General features: G+C 45.2%; 1 protein-coding gene across 1 annotated transcript in view; it reads left to right on the plus strand.

The window, feature by feature from the left end:
• FAM102A (family with sequence similarity 102 member A) overlaps positions 1-15625 on the plus strand; it is an 84778-nt gene that overhangs the window by 555 nt on the left and 68598 nt on the right. The window lies entirely within an intron of this gene.

Below are 15625 nucleotides of genomic sequence, written 5' to 3' on the forward strand. Positions count from 1 at the left end.
CTTTCTGTAAAGAGCTTCCTAGCCCATATTAAGACCAGGATGTTAAGTTTTCTATGCAGTTTTCACACTTCTCAGTTTGGTCTCTGGGAGCTTTCTCCCCACCCCTCCCTTTTGTTTGTACCTGTTCAAATCACTAGCGGTAAAGGGGTCTTGCCTCTGTGCCAATCATGGAAGCTGAAAAACTAGGCCAGCCAAAGAGAAAGTAAGGCTCTGTACATAGTTGGGTAGCTCCATAAATATGCAGACAAATATGACTTCATGAGTCAAGACAGAAGAGAGATTCTTCTGGAATCCCGCTTGAGGTGGACTTGCGTTGCTCCAGAAGGCACAGAGTCAGTTAAAGGAGAGGGGAAATCAGCCTGGTCAAACTTATGGGGTCCTGGAGGGAAACATTTTTGAGGTGGCTAGAGGATTTCCAATTTTTTTCCCTTCTGCAGTTTCTTGCAGGCCCCTCAGCTTGTGTGTGCATGTATATTAGAGACATGTATGTGCCATATGCTAATTGTTAAGGTGCACAACTCTCTTTACTATAACAATGACAGTAATTTCAGTGATACCTTAATTAGGAAGGTAATCTGTTTTCCAAACCTTCTGCAGTGAGTGTCTTGCTCTGATCCTCTGCTTTTGCTCCCTTTCCTACTTTATGAATTACCACTTAATAGATAATCTTAGGAATGGCTTCTAATAGAATTACAGGTCCTACGTGTCATGGAAAGTATAGTGTTCTGTCTAGGTGGTGTAGCACTCTTTGTCCTGTGGTCATTTTTAGAAATAGACGAAAAGGTTGAAGGAAGATGAACTAAAGCAAGTCAGGGTTGGTTCTGGAAAGTTATTTTTGCCATTCTAATTACTGCCTTTTTTTGCTTCTCTTTGCTTTATAAAGGAAGAGACTGTCCCATCTCTCAGCAACTGCTAATCACATTTTGCTGTTTTTGTTGACTGTGTGTGCATCAATTATTGCCTAGCACCGTGCCAGCACGAATTCCAAAACAACCCCGGACTTGCTTGTAAGCTGTCTCGTTCCATATGCTTTTTGGAATCTGTTTCTTGCATTAGCACAGAAGTATGTGGACCTTAGTGAAGAAAAGGATCTGATTTGGTCGAGGGAGTGATGCTGCTTTGTTAGAAGCTGAATTTTTGTGTCACGGAGATGTTCTTTTGCTGGTACTTTCCTCAGTATTCTATTTTTTCAGAGGCTGGAGATATCTTATCCTTTAGAGGCCAGAGAGGCCTTAATGTCTGCAGTCTTCAAAGGTGTTGCCACAGCGGTGTGTGTTCACCTCTTTTTCTCCTCCCATTTAGTTTGCTCCACTGCTTCAGGTAAAAGCCGTTTATCGGAGGAATCTGAACTTTGTGCAAGCTTGGGAAGAGGAAGGAATTAATCCCTTCATTACTTAGATTGGCTTGAAAGTGGCACTTGGGTCTCCTCGTTGTTGACCTTGGAGATAGGAACACTGGTGCTTGCCCGCGCTGGTCCTGGCTGCTAACCTTGTGTGGCTGCTCTTTTGTAAAAAAAAATAAATAAAAAAAATTGCTGGCTGAAGTTCAGGAGCCCTCTCTGCATGTGATTGTTGCAGATCGCAGATGTGTTCCAGTGGAGAAATTGCCTCTAATTTAAGCCAAATGCATGCATTTCCCCCCTCTCCCTCTCTCTACAGGCTGGCTTGCTTGCTCATAATCTAGCAAAGTGGAAACCTGGCAGTAGGGTTTGCAGCCTAATCACCCACCCATCATTGGGCAGCCTGCTCCAGCTGAAAGCACATGGAAACGTGTTCCCTTTTTACTGCGCTCTGTGGTATTTTGTCAGATGGGCTGTCTTCTGTTCCAGCCTCTTTGAAAGCTGGAGTGAGTTGCAAATATCACCTCCAGAGAGTTGCTATGAAAACGCTCCCTGGTTCTTCCTTGTCCTCCTCTTAGGTCCAGATTGGACGTACAAAGAGCTGGGATTACAGTTGGGAGGATGCCGTGAGGTTTTTTTAATGCCTTTTTGCTCTTTTTATGCGCAAATTCCCTTGACTCCCTCCAGCCAGTTTGGTTGTTGTACACCACCCATTGCACTAGATTAAAATGAAGCAGATTATGCTTGTAAAGACCAAGTATGTTTCCGAGTACGTTTAGGACTCTGCAGTTTCACTTTATTCCAGGTAGGTGTGATGAAACACTGCTGTAAGGAGCTACAGGCTGACCATGTCTGCAGCACAGGTCGTCATGGGACTAGGATGGAGAAACCTGTGTTCAAATTGATACACAGTCATGAAGTTTGCTGGGTGGCCTTGGGCTAGTTGCTCCCAGTTTTATTGTGAGCACTAAAGTGGGGAGGGGTAATCTATGTGTGTAACCCTGAATTTATCACTTGAATAGCCAGGTAGACATGTGATAGGGGAATTCACCTGAGAATGTGTGTATGATCACCCAAATAAAACTCCCCAAACATTTGTTCAAGTTGGGCATCTCGTCGGAGCCCCATTCTTACAGTATCTCTTTTCCTTCCCCTCTTTAAAAAGATTCCAAGCACATAGAAAATAGTGACACAGAGAGTTGTAAGACGTTTATCAGTCAATTCAACACAATGAAAATTGTGCATTCTGTGAAATTTCTCAGTGTTTTACAACTGTGTTTTGCCTTAAAGCAACTTTGAGGAGCTCATCACCATTACCCCCCGCTTTATAGAATAAGAACTGAGTGGGTAAATGGTCTGGGCCAGTCTCAGTTGTTGACTGGGGTGAGGAATTTGAACTCAGTCCTCTTGCCTGCCTAGGTGTATGTAAGAGAATGCTGTAGGATGTCTTTCATGGGAGGCAGGGGTCATTTCGTAGAAAAAGAGGTGCAGGAGCTCAGTAGCACAACTCATTAGCATAACTTATTTGCATATGCCACACCCCCTGACATCACCGGAAGTGTGTCAGAAGGCAACACCCACCGCTCAGGCTCCACTGGACTGTTTTGGATTGCTAGCTATGGGGGGGGGGGATGCACAGATCTGCTCTCGCAGAGGAGGGAGAGCTTGTACCTGAATAAACCTTGGCCTTAAAAGTGCCACTGGACTGTTTTGAATTGCTAACTGTGTGTGTGTGGGGGCTCTGCAACCTACCTAGCTGCTTCTTGCTCCTTGTGGCCTGGGGCTGCTGGGAGCAGGGGGCAGGGCTTGTTGCATGTGCCCGCCCCCTGGGCTCTTTACTGCTGGAGCTCCACTCCTGTGCGCTCCTGCAGGAAATGACCCCTGATGGGAGGTATTGTAACCCCTAGTCTTGACTCCTCCATTTGAAATATAGTGAGACTTAGTTGTTTATGGTAAGTGGCAAAGGTTTTACAGTGTGGTTTCATTGTTTTTTTTAAAAAGTCTGTATGACTTGAGGCTCCCAAAAGTCTTGCCAGAGCAGCCATCTTAATCCTTTGAGACCTGGGGCCTACCATTTAACCTTAACTTCAACATGTGACCTGGCTTTAATTCGGTATGACTCAGAACGTATCTACAGTACAGACGGGACTGGTTTTTCTGTCCTAGCAAACCCTGGGAGTTGTAGTGGGCTGATGGTAAAGCTTGTAGAACTCTTAACACTTCCACCAAACCACAGTTCCCAAGTTTTAGGTGTGGCGGGAGCCCTGACAGCGACATGATTTCTTATGGTGTATATATAATCTTTTAGAAAGTCAAATGTTTTTGTGGTTGATCTGTCTCAGCTTTGTACAAAATCCAAGACTGGGTTTTCTGATGGGCTGCTTGAAGACCAGTGTTCGAAAGAGAGTGGCATATGGCAAATCCCAAAGTAGTAGGTTTTATTGTCTGCCCTGTTTCTCCCTCTTCCTCCTTTTCTTTTGACATTCTGAAAGTAAAAAATCAGCAGTGACTGATAATAGCTAGTTATTTTCCTTGGGCTTGTTTCTGAAAATGTACAAGCCATTGAGTTATGTAGATATACCCTGTTTCCCCGAAAATAAGACCTACCCCAAAAATAAGCCCTAGCAGGATTTCTATGCATTTGTGGTATAAGCCCTAGTGTGTCTTCTTGAGAAAAAATAAATATAAGACAGTGTCTTATTTTCGGGAAAACACGGTATTTGCAGGATTTCAGGATCTATATAATTGAAAGTGTGCTGAAGAGACTTGATTGGGCTGTTAAAATACAATAAATTGGGGATCTGCAAGGAGTTGCAGGAAGGGAAACACTTTAGAACCCCCCCAACCCCTGATTTCTGTCAGGGACGTCAGCACAATCCCCCCCCCCAAAAAAAAACACATAAGAGTTCTGCATTCTTTTAACTGACTGTTGGCCGCTCTCTGCATTCCGTGCCTAGTGGAGTGTGTTCAGTCTTCAAGGTTTTTTTTAGATTTCCGTCATATTTTTCTGCATAGCTCAGGTGTCCCCTGAGTATTTTAAAATACCTTTTTTTGTGTTGGGGAGGCCTACTTCTGCTTTCATGATCTGTAGGCAGGCTGGTGGTCACTTCACAACTGGCAGATGTGGGGAGTTTAGAAAAGTCCAAATAACTACCCATGCCATTTGGTATAAGAACTGGAATAATTTGACCAATTAGCTTCAGAACTACCAGTAAAAAGAAACACATGAAATAATGGATGGAGCACTTCTTCCAGGTCAAGAACAACACTGAGAACCAGGCATAAGAGGTTTAGAAGGGATTGTACTTCATTCAGTACCCATATGCTCCAGCGATCCCTATTTCCTTGGTTTTAGTGTCCACAAAGGTCCACAAAGAGCCAGTTTGGTGTAGTGGTTAAGTGCGCGGACTCTAATCTGGGAGAACCGGGTTTGATTCCCCACTCCTCCACTTGCACCTGGCTGGATGACCTTGGGCAAGCCATAGTTCTGATATGAGCTGTTCTTGAAAAAGAGCTGTTTCTGTCAAGAGCTTTCTCAGCCCCACCTACCTCACAGGGTGTCTGTTGTGGGGAGGGGAAGGGAAAGGCGTTTGTAAGCTGCTTGGGACTCCCTTGGGTAGTGAAGGGCGGGGTATAAATCCATTCTCTTCTTCTTCTTCTTGTCTACCTTCTGTACCTTGAATTTCTTTACTCTGAAACTGCTGGTCCTGTGCTGTTTTAAAATCCAAGATGTGTTCATTCTTTATCTTAAAAATATCCTGAAAAAACACTTCTCTTTCAGCTGGTTATCAGCACTTCAAAATGAGCCTCACCAAAATCTGAAATGGTGGGTTGTGTTCTACATGCCACATCTTAATGTTCATTTGTGTGCATTAGTCAAGCATCATCCCCTCCACCCTCTGAGGTTTGGCTTCTAAAAACTTTGGCGGGTGGAGAGGAATCCTTGGGGTGGGATGGGGGAGGTTCTCAATTTGTGAAATGCTGGAAGGTATGATTCTCTAGCTCTTTAAACTGGGAAGGTGGTCTAAAAATACTCTCGTTTTTAACTTTCTCCTCTTTATCCTGTGATTCCTATAACTGGGGGAGAAAGAAAAGCAGCTTTCCTTGGAGGGAAGTTAGGCATTAAGGGTTTAACACTGCCAGGAATTTGAAACATCCTGGAAAAGCTTCAAGTCTCCTGAGCACTTCCAGTTGGTCGAGAATTCCGGATTCTCAGAAATGTGCCCTTTTGCACACTCCCAAAGCTTTGCGTTCGAGGTGTTGGATCTTATCCTGAAAGTTGCTTGATAGGGCTGCTTTGCCTTTCTGTAGTCAAATTCTCTCTCAATATCAGAGTGCTGTGACTAGGTCCGGTACCCTGGCATGACTGCAAGCAATTGTTGGGTGGTCCCAGGGGTCATTTTGTAGAAAAAGAGCGGGGTGGTCCTCTTATCACCCTGTTGCTGTTTGTGTTCTGGAAGGAGCGCTTTGGCAAACTTCCCAAATGCTAATAAATGGGTGTAGTTTGTCACTGCAGGAGAAATGTCTGTGATTTCATTGCTCATTCTGTTGTCTCCCAACCTCTACGAGATCTCATTTTATAATCAGAATGCCAACACAGGCTTTGTGTTTGTTGTAGCATATCACTCTGCAAGGGTATCAGTCTACCTCCCTATATGTCATCAGGAACAATCAAGTTGGGGAGGGGGTTGGAGTCATTTCCAAGTGACTATTCCTGGCTGAGATTATTATTATTATAATTCAGGGCTCTTTTTGTAGAAAAAGCCCAGCAGGAACTCATTAGCATAATAGGCCACACCTAACAGCAGAAACTAATTAGCATATTAGGCCACACCCCTGACAGCACAGCTCATTAGCACATTAGGCCGCACCCCCATGTTACCAGAAGTGTGGTTATCCAGCCACACCCTCCTTTTGCTTGTTATTCTGTTTACCTTGTTTGTTGTCAAAACCCAGGGCTTTTTTGTAGCAGGAACTCCTTTGCATGTTGGGCCACACACCCCTAATGTAGCCAATCCTAATGAGTTTCTGTTGGGTGTGGCCTATTATGCTAATGAGTTCCTCCTGGGCATGGCCAACTTGGGAGCCAGCCGGAACTCCGTTCCTGTGCGTTCCTGCCCAAAAATAGCCCTGTTATTATTATTCAATTTATTAATTGCCCTATCCCAGTTTATGCTGGGCTCTGGGTGATGTACAAGAGACAATAAAACGAAATACAAATTTAAAAGTCCAATACAGTTAATAAAAAAATAAAACCAGAACAAAATCCCAGATGGCAATTTACCGTTTTCTATTCCTTTTCTGATTGAGCCAACTGCAGAGGACGGCGGAAGACAGGAAGACCTGGCGTGATCTGGTCCATGGGGTTGCGAAGAGTCGGACTCGACTGTGCGACTGAACAACAACAACAACAAATTCCCTTTCTGAATTCAGGATTCCTTCAGCTATGAAATGTGTAATTGCAAAGTACGCACTCCGAGACTGAAATGACCTATGCGGGCTGTAACTCTATCTGGATGTGTGTTTGAGTTTGGAATTTGAATTCATTTTTGTTCATTAGGAGCTGGTAAAGAGTGGCTGGTGTTGAAAAACTGCAGGGAACACTGTGTAGTATTGCTGCCATCCATTTATCAGTTTGGTGTAGTGGTTAAGTGCGCGGACTCTAATCTGGGAGAACCGGGTTTGATTCCCCACTCCTCCACTTGCACCTGGCTGGATGACCTTGGGCAAGCTGTAGCTCTGATAAGAGCTGTCCTTGAAAAAGAGCAGTTTCTGTCAGAGCTCTCTCAGGCCCACCTAACTCACAGGGTTGTGGGGAGGGAAAGGAAAATGAGTTTGTAAGCCGCTCTGAGACTCCAAGTGAAGGACGGGGTATAAATCCAATCTCTTCTTCTCTTCTTCTTCTGTGAATAAGTGTTCATAGGCTTCAGTCCTCTGTCTGAGGGCCTTTTTAAATTACTGGCTTTTGAAGCAGTAAATCTGCAGCTATTCCCTTTATGGCAGCCAGACATCTCCCCTCAAAGAGGTGCTTCTGTTGAGGTCTTGGGCTCTCTTCTCGATCTGTAGTCACTATGATTTTGCGATGTGCAAATAGCCACTTAAATATAGAAAAGCTTGTTGTGCATTTTTAAAGTACTCTGGTTCTGCAAGGCAAAAACGGTGTGGTCCCCTTCAGTGGGATGTGATTTATATCTCTCTCCCCCCCCCCCAGTTTTCAGACACTGATACTTCTCTCTGGTTTGGGTCAGCAAACGTGTATGGTCAGGGGCCTGCCTACCTGAGGGACCACCTTTCCCCATATGTCCCCCAGAGAGCACTGAGGTCAGGGTCGCAAAATCGCCTGACTCTCCCTGGTTCGAAAGATGCCAGATTGGGCGTCCCCAGAGTGAGGACCTTCTCAGTGGCCGCTCCACACTGGTGGAACGAGCTCCCGGAGGATATCTTTTACGGTTCCGCAGGGCCTGTAAAATGGAGCTCTTCCACCAGGCCTTCGATTAGGAGCCACCACTGATGATTGAGCTCTTAAAAACTGAACTGTTATGGCTGTATGTTACCGGCTTTAAGAACAACTTCGATGCTTAGCTTATTGGATTACCTTACAGCAATTACATAAGAACATAAGAGACGCCAATGTTGGATCAGGCCAAAGGCCCATCCAGTCCAACACTCTGTGTCACACAGTGGCCAGAAATACCAGTGCCATCAGGAGGTCCAGCAGTGGGGCCAGGACATTAGAAGCCCTCCCACTGTTGACCCCCCCCCCAAGCACCAAGAAGACAGAGCATCACTTGCCCCAGAGCCCCTAGCTATACCTTGTGGCTAATAGCCACTGATGGACCTCTGCTCCATATGCTTATCTAATTCCCTTTTGAAGCCGTCCATGCTTGTAGCACCCACCACTTCCTGTGGCAGTGAATTCCATGTGTTAATCACTCTTTGGGTGAAGAAGTACTTCCTTTTATCCGTTCTAACCCGACCGCTCTGCAGTTTCATGGAGTGCCATCTGCACTTAACTGCACTTTTACATATATTGTTTGTTCTGTGATATTTTATAATATTTATAGTATTGTGTTTCCACATCTGTGTTTTATTGTACTTTAACTGGGAAAAAGATCAACAACCTCAGATATGCAGACAATACCACTCTAATGGCAGAAAGGGAAGAGGACCTTAAGAGCCTCTTGCTCAGGATAAAAGTGGGCTTGAAGCTCAACATAAAAAAAAACTAAGATCATGGCATCCGGCCCCATCACTCCTTGGCAAATAGAAGGGGAAGTCATGGAAGTAGTGACAGACTTCACGTTCCTGGGATCCCAGATCACCGCAGACTGTGACTGCAGCCATGAAATTAAAAGACGCCTGCTCCTTGGGAGGAAAGCGATGGCGAACCTAAACAGCATGATAAAAAGTAGAGACATCACCCTGCCAACAAAAGTCCGCATGGTCAAAGCAATGGTATTCCCAGTAGTCATGTATGGCTGCGAGAGTTGGACGATAAGGAACTTGAGCCTGGCTGGGCAGGCAAGGCGGGGTATAAATTTAAACTAATAAATAAATAAGCAGACTAGCTGTTCTCTGCCTTATGCTAGGAAATAGCTGTTGTGTAGGCAAACTGAACGGGATGGGCTCCACAGTGGCCCCCTTGCTGTTCTCTGGCTTATCAGAATCTTACGCTTGAGGTCGAAGGGTCTCTAGGTGGTTTTGTGCAGGGTGTGATCTCTCTCCCCTTCTTTCTCTAGGTTTATCACCACTGAAATGCCACCCAGTCTGTAAACTAGAGGCCAAATGCAGTGCATTAGCAGAGTAAGATGGGAGCCTGCCGATAGCTTGGGAGCCAGTTTGGTGTAGTGGTTAAGTGCGCGGACTCTAATCGGGGAGAACCGGGTTTGATTCCCCACTCCTCCACTTGCACCTGGTTGGATGACCTTGGGCAAGCCGTAGTTCTGATAAGAGCTGTCCTTGAAAAAAGAGCAGTGTCTGTCAGAGCTCTCTCAGCCCCACCTACCTCACAGGGTGTCTGTTGTGGGGAGGGGAGGAGATTGTAAGCCGCTCTGAGACTCCTTTGGGTAGTAAAGGGCGGGGTATAAATCTAGTCTCTTCCTCTCTTCTTGGCTTTCAGAGTAGAAAATTGCTCATGTGATGCATGTATAGAGATCATAGGCCATTTACTTGCTTTCAATACTTTATCTGGAATATTTGAACAAATCCAGCTGTTTATGGCCATGTGTGCTACTTTCCCTCCTACATATGTACCTGTGTTGCAGGAGAAGCCATGTAAATTACGTTTTCCCACCAGGTGCAAGTCATCCAGCCAGGTGCAAGTGGAGGAGTGGGGGAATCAAACCCGGTTCTCCCATCTTAGAGTCCGCGCACTTAATCACTACACAAAACTTTTCTAAAGAAAAATGCTGCAGTAGTGGTCCTTGGATCTCTGAACCAATGACGGGTTTCAGCATGATATTTAGGGAGTCAGACTTTGAAGCTGAGAAAATGGAAGATCGCCCGATATCACCAATGCGAGAAAACACTCTGATACCTTACAAATATTAAAGGAAGGCAGTAGGGAAATATTGTGGAAAACTGATTTTGTGTCCTGGGCTTGTAAGTCAAATGTTTAGCAGAAAGATCTGTTTAATCTTTCTCACTGATTCTGGGCTGCGTGAGCATTTTGAGGGGTTTTGTTGTTGTTTTGCTGTACTAAGGTTCTTAAAAAATAAAGGGAAGGACCATGTGGTGTGGGAAGAGATGAGAAGCTATAGAGATCGTGGCGTTTTAATTCTTGCTGGCCTTGCCCAGGGGTTCATCAGGCACCGTGCGTTTTAGTTGGGTCCTTAGGTTTCATACTAGGAAGGTCTTGACTTTTGCTGCCTTTGTTTAACAAAACGGAGTGGCTGGCTTATTTATCCCTAACCTCTCACTATTGCGTGTTTGAATGCTATATGGATTTTCCCTGTGACAGAACCATTTACTATTTTTATCCTCTATTTAATGCTTGGTCCCTTATTTCTGCCGGAATACAGCCCCGGGGCAAATGAAGTAGGATTTGTCACTGAACAGTCACAAATGGTCCCTATGCATCTGGGCTTTGGCGAAAGAACTTCTGGAACAGAAGGCATGTCATCTGGGTTAGCTGGAAGCATGACCCATCCTGATGGGGAGAAAGCAAGCCCTGGAAACTGGCCTTTCTTCATTTTGCCAGAAAGGGCTTGAGAGCTTTTGTGACACTGAGAGTTTCTGGTTTGGGTTTAGAATTAAAATGTCTGCTGCTCCCATGTAAATGTGTCCAGCTGGGCAGGAATGAGTGGCCTTGAGGGCTTTTGGATGTAATTTGATGCTGCCAGCAGCCATCTTGGAGCAGTTTGACGTCAGAACGCGATCTGCGACAGAAGGCTGTGTCAGCCACATAGGCACACGTGTTTTTCCTTCCTCCGCTCTCCTCTGGCAATGCATAACACGGGAGGGGGGAGAACTAGCATGTAAACAAGAGAACAGCAGTGAACTCTTTCCAGTGGAATTTTGAAAACTGGTTAGGCAAGGAAGACCCAGATGGCAGTCGCTTCTGAGAACATATTTGAGCTAAGAGTGGGAAGTGGGAAAGCGATGTGAAGGAAGCAGTGGAGCAGGCATTGAAAATGTCCCAGATAATGTTTCTTTTGTTGCTGTGCCAGAGCTGTGGCCACTATTCTCCCATATTGTTGACATTATATTTGTTCTCAGGCTCTCATTCTTGCACCTGTGTTAAGCTACTGCCTTATTCCGTTAACTGAAGTTTCTGTGTCGTAACCGCCAGGAACCAGGGTTGACGTTTCTTCTTGTGAAAGGATGATAAAAACTTCCGTCCTACAGAGATCTGTATCCTGTTATGCAAGGATAGCCCCTGTAGTTCTGGCTTCCTTCTCTGTTTGACCCTGCTCTTGTCAGGTGGCAAAAATATGTGGTGGAAGAGTCTACCTAATAGCCTGTAGCTGTTATGTTGGTAAAAATCTATAGGAAGAGTTGGTTCCAGTGCACTTTTCATTCTGGATAGCTTTTCCACTGATACGATTGTGTTAGCCGTGTTAGTTGCTGCTGAGGCATTAATCCCATGCACACAAATGTGGAAGCAAAGTGCATTGACCTGAATGTTGTCCTATCCTGTGCATGTTTTCTCAAACACTGTGCCTCCTACCCTCTCCAAAATAACTGAAGTTGCTTCAGTTGTGTCTGAGAAGACAGTGGGGATAGAAAGGAATTTATTTCCCCCAATAATTACTCATTTAAAGAAAAGTGCTGTGTGGCTTTGTGATAGGATGTCCCAGGTTCAATTCCTGGCCTTTCAAGTTAAAAGGATTTTGGCTAGGAGGTGGGAAGACTTTTGTCTGCTTGACATTGGAGAATTGGAAGGAGACTACAAACCTAGATGGATGTAACTGCCTGATCTGGTACACTTTTGCTTGAAATAATCATTAAAAAATGGCCGACTGTATGCATTTGTGCACTGAGGGTCAGTGACAGTGGTTTGTACCCCAGAGCTCCCATATTCCGTCTTCTGTTAGAATCTCAGCTAACAGGTGCTTTGTGTTCCCGTGTCTTGGCTCTTAACCTTTAATCTAGTACTGTCCACCAAGTACACAGCACTAGATCCCTCCCCTCAGCCATGACACGAGTAAAAAGTGAAGACATAAAAACAGCGTTTCAGACAAGGCAACTTTATATAAGCATTTTTATGGTACATGCATAGGATATACCGATCTCAGCATACATTCAGTAAGTCCTTTGTACCTTGTGGCCATCCGCCAACTCCTTAATGTTAGGTTTGATTGTAATGTTCCACTTTAAGTGCCTGGAGGAGAAATTTGATCCTGAGATGGGGGTAAATGGTATAAAATGAATTTCCTCCTCTGGTTGTCTGAAACCATGACATGTGGGGGAAAGGGACTGGCAGCCGAATTTGTAGGTGGCCCCTATCAGGAATTACTTGAGTAGGCAATCAGAGACCAAGCAGATTGAGGATCCCCACCTTTGTTGGGTCCGTGAGCACTTTTGAACAGATAGTGGATGCCACCCTAAAATGGCTGTGAATATGGGGAGTGTGCCTAGCCGCAACATAGCTATCACGGGTGCTAGGACCAGCCGTGGAGACGTTTTGGGCAAAGTGTCATGATGGAAGCAGGCAACTGTTCCTGAATGGTTGCGTCCTGCAGGCATGAAGCTGATGTCTCCTGGATTATTCTAAAGCAACTCCTGTTCTAGGGAGGTGGAGGAAACCCAGGACTGGCTATCTGCTTTAGGGGGAAAGGAATTGGGTGCCAGAAACACAAGAGCTGAGTGCCATGGTGTTCCTGGACGTGCTGGGAATCACTGGGAGAGACCATGCAGGGATAGGTGGGACTGGGCGCCTGACTACTCCCATCACCTACAGAATATCTCTGTCATATGTATGGAATGAAGGGAAAAGAGAAGGAAACTGCCTGTTGTTCTTTCCTGCTTAATTAGATTGCATTAAGTCAAAGCAATGGTATTCCCAGTAGTCATGTAGGGCTGCGAGAGTTGGACTATAAGGAAGGCCGAGCGCCGAAGAATAGATTCTTTTGAACTATGGTGCTGGAGAAGACTCTTGAGAGTCCCTTGGACTGCAAGAAGATCAAATCAGTCAATCCTAAAAGAAATCAACCCTGACTGTTCCCTGGAAGGCCAAATAACGAAACTGAAGCTCAAATACTCTGGCCACCAAATGAAAAGCGAGCACTCACTGGAGAAGACTCTGATGCGGGGAAAGACTGAAAGAAGACGGGGACTGCAAAGGATGAGATGGTTAGACAGTGTCATGGATGCAACAAACATGAAATTGAACAAACTTCAGAGGACGGCGGAAGGCAGAGGAGAGCCTGTCGTGATCTTGTCCATGGGGTCGCGAAGAGTTGGACTCGACTGTGCGACTGAAAAACAAAAAAAGTCGCCTGCTTCTGCTTTTACTTAATCTCCTTTGTCCGGCACGTACCCTCCTGAGCCAGCCCCCAGAGAAAGGGTGCCCAGAACTTTCTCAGTTTTCACAGAACAGGTAGGCTGATCACAGGCCAAGGGGGTAAAGACTAATGCCTGCAAAACAGGTGGAGAAAAAGGGCAAAATGATTCTCTGTAAGACATATATATATATATTTGTCATGCTAGGTGAGATCTTGCTAAATAAAAGCCCAGTAGCCTTTGAGAAACTAACAAAAATTTATTCCTGCATAAGCATTCATGAGTCAGAGGTTGCTTCATCAGATGCACGGAATGTATGTCTATTAGATTGATCCATTTATATTCACTAGGGGATTGGTGTGGGAGAGGTTACCCAGACGTTCCAGTCAAAAGAGGAGTCAGTTCCTTCAGAGGGGGTTGAGGTCACTCCGATCTGTTAGGCTTGCTGCTAGCCATGGCTCTGATCCTCTTCTGTACAAGAACATGTTTTTTTAAAACACTGTGTTCGTTTTAAAAGGCTTCCTATTAATCAGAACTTCTTCCTGAAATGTTGGAGAGTTACTATTAGAATTACGCATAATCTCAGTCCCTGACATTTTGTGGCTGGCACCAACTCGTATGACAGTCATTTTGTGGTCGTGCCCACCATTTTGCCAGAGCTTCCTTCTCTCTCACGCACACAAATGAAGCTGCCTTATACCCTGAATCAGACCATCTCTCCAGAGTCTCAGGCAAAGGTCTTTCCCATCACCTGCTACCTGATCCTTTCAACTGGAGATGTCTGGGATTGAACCTGAGACTTTCCGCATACCAAGCAGGTGCTCTGTCACTGAGCCATGGCCCCTCCCCAGATTCAGAATTCGAAAGGTCACCTTTGCCTTGAAAGGTTGGATGCCATGCTCTGTACCTGTTTGAACACAAGAATAATTCCCCAAAAATCTTTATTAAAAAAGAGGTGGTGGTTCGTTCCCCCACTTTATTATCATAATAAAAAGGTAAAGGTTCCCTTGCTCGAAAGCCAGTCGAATCCGACTCTAGGGTTGCGGTGCTCATCTCAGTTTCAAAGCCAAAAAGCCAGCGCTGTCCGAAGACGTTTCCGTGGTCATGTGGCCGGCATGACTAAACACCAAGGCGCACGGAACACTGCCACCTTCCCACCGAAGTGGTACCCATTTATCTACTTGCAATTTCTTGCTTTCGAACTGCTAGGTTGGCAGGAGCTGGAACTAGAGACGGGAGCTCACTCCATCATGCGGCACCCGGGTCTCGAACTGCTGAACTACTGACCTCCCACAGCCTGCAGTTCAGCGTCTTAACCACTTGAGCCACCGCAGCTCCTTTTATCATAATAACTATAGGTAATTTCATATAAGCCATGGTGTTGTGTGATATCTGAACTGAGCTGGCTTGTTTTTACAGACCCTTTTCTCTGGAAAGAGGAGACAGGGTGTGCGCATGCACATATACAGAACAAATACTCCCTTTTCCAGGCAGGCTGTGGATCTATTGCTTACAACTATATAAAGTTGGGTTTACAACCAGATTTTCAGTAAAGTGTTCCTGACTTCTGCAGTGAATTCAAGCTATGTTTAGTCTGTTACATGAAAAACTAAGAGGCGTCCCACTGCATCTTAAAGACTAGCAAATGCTTTACGGCATAAGCATTCGTGGGCCAAAACCCCATTTCATTGGATGCACAGTCATCCTTACTTGGCAATTATTTGTCATATGTACACACAAATGGGTACTGACAGAAGTAGTGTGGGTGTCGCCAAGTGAGACCAGAAGGCCAAGGGATAGGTGTGTCATATTACAAGGCCTAGCACAAATGAAAATGAAATCCAGTCAAAAATAAGAGACCCAGTCTGAGTGGAAGTAGACTGTTCTCAACTGGTGGTGAATTGCCAAAGCAAAATTATTTTCCGTAATGAGCTATCTGGTAGTCTCTGAGCTCAAATCTGCATGGCTTCCAGCTTGCTTGGAGTCACTTTTTAAAACTTTCCTTTTTTGCTGAAGTATGGCGATTTACCAGTCTTGCAGAATGAATGTCAAGGGAAATTAAAGTGTTCCCTGCTGGTGTCTGAGCGTTGCCTGTCGAATGTCAGATTTGTCTCTGCTTGTCTAGAGATGGTCCAGTTTGGGTATTGTAATGTATAACTCCGGAAGTGCTACTGAAATTGAGGTACACCTCAGAGTAGGCAGAAGTCCATCAGTGGCTATTAGCCACAAGGTATAGATAGGAACTCTCGGTCTGGGGCAAGGGGTGCTCTGTATTCTTTGTGCCCGTGGGAGGGCTTCTAGTGTCCTGGCCCAACAGTGGGAGGGCTTCTAGTGTCCTGGCCC

The sequence above is a fragment of the Gekko japonicus genome, unplaced genomic scaffold (genome assembly GCF_001447785.1).
Source record: "Gekko japonicus isolate JY-2015 unplaced genomic scaffold, Gekko_japonicus_V1.1 scaffold102, whole genome shotgun sequence".
Taxonomy (NCBI): Eukaryota; Metazoa; Chordata; class Lepidosauria; order Squamata; family Gekkonidae; genus Gekko; species Gekko japonicus.